Source organism: Chiloscyllium punctatum, chromosome 14 (assembly GCF_047496795.1).
Source record: "Chiloscyllium punctatum isolate Juve2018m chromosome 14, sChiPun1.3, whole genome shotgun sequence".
Taxonomy (NCBI): Eukaryota; Metazoa; Chordata; class Chondrichthyes; order Orectolobiformes; family Hemiscylliidae; genus Chiloscyllium; species Chiloscyllium punctatum.
The window spans coordinates 95,381,020-95,387,019 of record NC_092752.1 but is presented as its reverse complement, the minus strand read 5'-3'; positions in this window follow the sequence as shown (position 1 = coordinate 95,387,019).

Here is a 6,000-nt window from a genome sequence, read left to right as displayed (position 1 = left end):
GAAAGTGACGCATTAACTGGGGTCAGGGTGATAGCGATGCACTACGCGTGAGGGGGTCTGGGTGACAGTGACACAGTAGGTCTGAGGGTTAAGGGTGACAGGGACACAGTGAGTTTGAGGAAGTCAGGCTGGTAGTGATGCAGTCAGTGTGAATGTGCAAGGGTGATAGCGTCGCACTGAATGTGAGGGGGTCAATGTGACAGTGACGCAGTAAGCGTGAGGGGGTCAGGGTGACTGTGATTCATTAAGTGTGTGGTATAGAGGCTAGTAGACACACAGTAAGTGTGATGGGGACAGGGTGATAGTGATGCAGTCAGTGTGAGGGGGTCAGGCTGGTATTGACACAGTAAGTGTGAGAGGATCAGGATGATAGTGACGCAGTAAGTGTGAGGGGGTCAGGGTAACAGTGACGCAGGAAGTGTGAGGGGGTCAGTGTGACACTGACGCAGTACGTGTCAGGATGTTAGGGTGTCACTGACGCAGAAAGTGTGAGGGTGTCAGGGGGACAGTGAGACAGTGAGTGTTATTGTGCCAGGGTGATAGTGACACAGTAAACGTGAGGGGGTCAGGGTGATAGTGATGCAGTAATTGTGATGAGGTCAGTGTGATAGTGATGCAGTAAGTGTAAGGGAATGAGGCTAGTAGTGATGCAGTAGGTGTAAGGGGCTGAGTCTGATAGTGATGCAGTAAGTGTGAGTGCGTCCATCTCGTAATGAAGCTGTAAGTGTGAGGGGTAAGTAATGATAGTGACACAGTAACTCTGATGGATCAGGCTGACAATGATGCAATAATTGTGAGTCAGTCAGGATGATAGTGTCACAGGAAATGTGAGGGGGTCTGGATGATAGTGATGCAGGAACTGTGAGGGGCTAAGTGTGATAGTGACTTCGTAAGTGTGAGGGGGTCAGGGTGATAGTGATGCAGTAAGTGTGACGGGGTCAGGCTGGTATTGACACAGGAAGTGTGAGTGTGTCAGGGTGTGAGCGACGCAGTAAGTGTGAGTGGGCCAGGGTGACAGTGATATAGTAATGGTGAGGGGTTCAGGATGATAGTGACTTAGTAATTGTGAGGGCGTCAGGTGATAGTGATGCAGAAGTGTGAGGGTGTCAAGGTAATAGTGAGCAGTAAGTGTGAGGGAACGTGGTGACAGTGACGTAGTAATTATGAGGGTTCAGGGTGATTATGACGCAGTGAATGTGAGGGGGTCAGGGTGACAGTGATGCATTAAGTGTGAGTGGGTCAGAGTGACAGTGATATGGTAATGGTGAGGGGGTCAGAATGATAGTGACATAGTAATTGTGAGCGAGTCAGGTGATAGTGATGTAGTAAGTGTGAGGGTGTCAAGGTAATAGTGAGCAGTAAGTGTGAGGGGTCATGGTGACAGTGACATAGTAATTGTGAGGGTTCAGGGTGATAGTGACACAGTGAATGTGAGGGGGTCAGGGTGACAGTGACGCATTAAGTGTGAGGGGGTCAGGGTGACAGTGAAACACTAAGTGCGAGGGGGTCAGGGTGACATAGACGTAGTTTGTGTTAGGGGGTCAGGGTAACAGTAACGCAGTCAGTGTGATTGTGCCAGGTTGATAGTGATGCAGTAAGTGTTAGGGGGAGAGGCTGGTAGTGATGCAGTAAGTGTAAGGGGCTCTATCTGATAGTGATGCAGTGATATAGTAATGGTGAGGGGGTCAGGATGATTGTGACGTAGTAATTGTGAGGGAGTCAGGTGATAGTGATGCAGTAAGTGTGAATTACAAAGGTAGGCTGGGACTTTGTTCATTGGAGCATCGGACGTTGAGAGGCTATCTTATACAAGTTGATAAAATGATGAGGGTTACAGATTACATTAATAGTTGTTTTCTTTTCCCTAGGATGGGAGATTTAGAGGTGAGAGGAAATTTAAAAAAGACATGAGGGGCAACCTTTTTAGCACAGAGGATGGTTTGCATGTGGAATGAACTTCCTGAGGAAGTAGTAAATGTGGGTACAATTACAAAGTTTAAAAGAAATTTGGATAGATACATGAACATGAAAGGTTTGGAGGGATGTGGGCCAGGAGCAGGCAGGTGGGACTAGTTTAATTTGGAGTTACGTTCAGCATGGGCTTGTTTAACAAAGGGTCTGTTTCCATGTTGTACGACTCTATGACTTACATTGTTTGTCAAGTCTCAGTGAAGTCCTACAACTTCACTGAGGGGTCATGGTGACAGTGACGTAGTAATTGTGAGGGGTCAGGGTGATAATGGCGCAGCAAGTGTGAAGGGGCCAGAATGACAGTGACGCAGGAAGTGAGAGGTAGTCAGGCTGACAGTGACACAGTAAGTGTGAGGGGGCCAGACTGGTATTGACACAGTAACTGTGAGGGGGTCAGGGTGACAGTGACGTAGTTTGTGTGAGGGCGTCAGAGTAACAGTGATGCAGTCAGTGTGATTGTGCCAGGGTGATAGTGATGCAGTAAGTGTGAGGGGAGAGGCTGGTAGTGATGCAGTAAGTGTAAGGGGCTGTATCTGATAGTGATGCAGTAGGTGTGAGTGTGTCCAGCATGTAGTGAAGCTCTATGTATGAGGGAGTCAGTGTGACAGTCACGCAGTAAGTGTGACAGGGGCCAGGGTGACAGTGGCGCAGTAAGTGTGAGGGGGTCAGCGTGGTAGTGACACAGTAAGTGTGAGGGGGTCAGGGTGATAGTGACGCAGTAGCTGTGAGGGGTTCAAGGTGAGAGTGATGCAGTAAGTGTGAGGAGGTGAGGGTTACTGTGATGCAGTCAATGTGAGGGGGTCAGGGTAATTGTTTTTCAGGAGGTGTGAGGGGGTCAGCGTGACAGTGATGCAGTAAGTGTGAGGGAGTCAGGGTGACAGTGACACAGTAACTGTGAGGGGGTCAGGGTGACAGGGACACCGTAAGTTTGAGGGAGTCAGGCTGGTAGTGACACAGTAAGGGTGATTGTGCCAGGATGATAGTGACGCAATGAATGTGAGGGGGTCAGGGTGACAGTGAGGCATTAAGTGTGAGTGGGTCAGGGTGGTAGTGATGCAGTGAGTGTTAAGGGCTCAGGCTGGTATTGACAGGCTGGTATCAGGCAGTAAGTGTAGTGGGTTAGGGTGAGAGCGACGCAGTAAGACTGAGTGGGTCAGGGTGACAGTGACGCAGTAAGTGTGAGGGGGTCAGGGTGACAGTGACACAGTAAGTGTGAAGGGCTCAGGAGACAGTGACGCAGTAAGTGTGGGGGTGTCAGACTGGTATTGACACAGTAAGTCTGAGGGGGTCAGGATGACATTAACGTAGTTAGTGTGAGGTGTTCAGGGTGACAGTGATGCAGTCAGTGTGATTGTGCCAGAGTGATAGTGGTGTAATATGTGTGAGGGGAGAGGCTGGTAGTAATGCAGTAAGTGCAAGGGGCTTTATCTGAAAGTGATGCAGAAGGTGTGAGTGTGTCCAGCTCGTAGTGAAGCTGGAAGTGTGAAGGGGTCAGGGTGATAATGACGCACAACTGTGTGGGGGCCAGAATGACAGTGGCACAGTAAGTGTAAGGGTATCAGGGTGACAGTGACACAGGAAGTGTGAGGGGGTCAGGGTGAAAGTGACGTAGTTTTTGTGAGGGGATCAGGGTGACAGTGACTCAGTCAGTGCAATTGTGCCAGCGTAATAGTGATGCAGTAAGTGTGCGGGGGAGAGGCTGGTAATGATGCAGTAAGTGTAAGGGGCTCTATCTGATAGTGATGCAGTAGGTGCGAGTGTGTAATTATGAGGAGGCAGGATGATATTGACGCAGTAAGTGTGAGGGTGTCTGGGTGATAGTGATGCAGGAACTCTGAGGGATCAGCCTAATAGTGACACAATAAATGTGATAGGGTCAGTGTGATAGTCGCCCAATAAGTGTGAGGGGGTCCTGTTGATAGTAAAGCTGTAAGTCTTAGGTTTCTCTCTGATTGAATCTCTCTCCCTCCTGTCCCTCCCTACCTCTCTGACACACTCTGTCTCCCTGGTCCTTCCGTCTCCCTCTGACCCAGAGGCTGGGCTGGGGTTGATGGTGAGGCTGCATGTGGCGTGGTTGGGGTGAGATGTGGGAGGAAGGGAAAATGGGGTAGAGACTGAATTGTGGGAGGGAGACAGCGATGGCAGGACAGTGAGAGTGAGAGTGAGCGAGGCGGGGTGGTTAGAGGAAAGAGTGGAGGCAGGTGGACAAACCAGGTTTGGGGGTGTGTGAGAGAGGGGGAACGAGGGAAAGTGAAAGGAAGAGGTGGTGAGAAAGAGTGAGTGTGCAGAGAGTGAGGGAGAGAAATGTGGAGAAAGGAAATCGGGAGTCCAGGTTGGAGTGGGGGAACTGAGGTCCTGAGCTCAGGGCTTGGTGTCCTCCCATTCCCTGAGGGCCAGGACGTGGGGCTGAGTCTGTCTCTCTCCAGCACAGCTCCTCCAACAGAAAGACACACAACAACATCAGTCACCCTGCTCCTCCGGAATCTTTAATGAACATTTTTATTGTTTACAAATGGAAGTGATGGATACAGTCAGTGAGATGGTGCCTTTTCTCACTGGCCCCTGAGTTGTGAGAAACATTGAAATGTGTCCCTGAAACCCCCCACCCTGGTGGAAAAGGATGGACAAACCAGCGCTATCCTCAGTCTGTTATCACAGCGAAAGGCTGCTCCATCGCTGAAACACTGAACTGAAATGAGAAAATCCTGAATAGATTGATTAATGAGGAAATTTGATTGATGGATGTATTCGAGTGAAGGGATATTTCAGCACATTCTTCAGCTGCTGCCTGAACTTAGTCTGGGTCACGGCATAAATCGCGGTGTTTGTGCAGCAACTGAGGAGCTGCAGCATGAAGCCCAATTCCCGCACAAAGCGATGGAGAAACACAGACCGATACCCAATATCATCCAACCGGGTCCATATAGAATAAAGCATGAACGTTGACCATAACAGGATGAAATTGGCCGAGATCACAAACAGTAAAATGATGGATTTTTTTCGGTTTCTCATTTCAGTGTCAGACTGAGCGTCCCCATTGGTGTGAGCGCGGAGTCTCCTGCGGGCTCTGCTGGTCACTAAGATGTGTCTGACGGTTAGAACATTGAGCAGCAGAATCAGGAGAAATGGGACACACGGGGTTAGACTGTGGTGGAGGAGTTCGATTGTGACCCAGACACGAGAGTAACGAACAGCGCCTGTTACAAGACAAAACCAGGGGAGGATCTGCAGCGTATACTGAGCCTTGAGCATAAAATACCAGAAAATGTTATTTAAACAGCTTAGCACAGTCACTGCTCCCAGAACCATAGTCACCGTTTTCTCACTGCAATATTTACTTTTCAGCTTCTGGCAACAAATGGCCACAAACCGATCAAAGGTGAAAGTGACGGTGAACCAGACAGAGCAGTCAGTGGCTGCAGAAAGCAGGACGGCGTGGATATTACACACGGGGACGGAGTCCCTCAGGAAATAAAACTGTTCCCGATAAACAATGGGAATGTGTCTCAGGATCAGGTCGAGGATAATGACCAGGAGATCCGCCGCTGCCATGGCCCCCAGGTAACGTCTGACACATGGAGACAATCCACAATCTTTATAAAGCAGGACATAGATGGTCACTATGTTAACTGTGAGGAAGGAAAACAAACCAATTATCCATCAGCCTGGAGGGAAAGGGACCCGTTTGATTGGGGACCCAGTGAGATTTTCAAATGTGTCCCTGTATTCAGGGATTCTTCAAAATAATTGGAGCTGGAATGACAAATGGGAATGTCGGAATTACTGACAAAAATGTGACATAAACCACAAGATACCCTCCCTCCCCAAACACACAGAGACACATCCATAAGGACAAATGGTTTCTAGAACATTCCCACACACTCGATCACTCGAGAGCAGACACAGGTCACTCCTTCCCAGTTCCTAATACAGAGGGTGGAAACGTTGCTGTCCTGAAGGATTCTCTCCCAGTTTCCTGAAGACAAACGGAGTTTGGGAATTTCTGTATTTTGGTCTAAATTGTGGTCG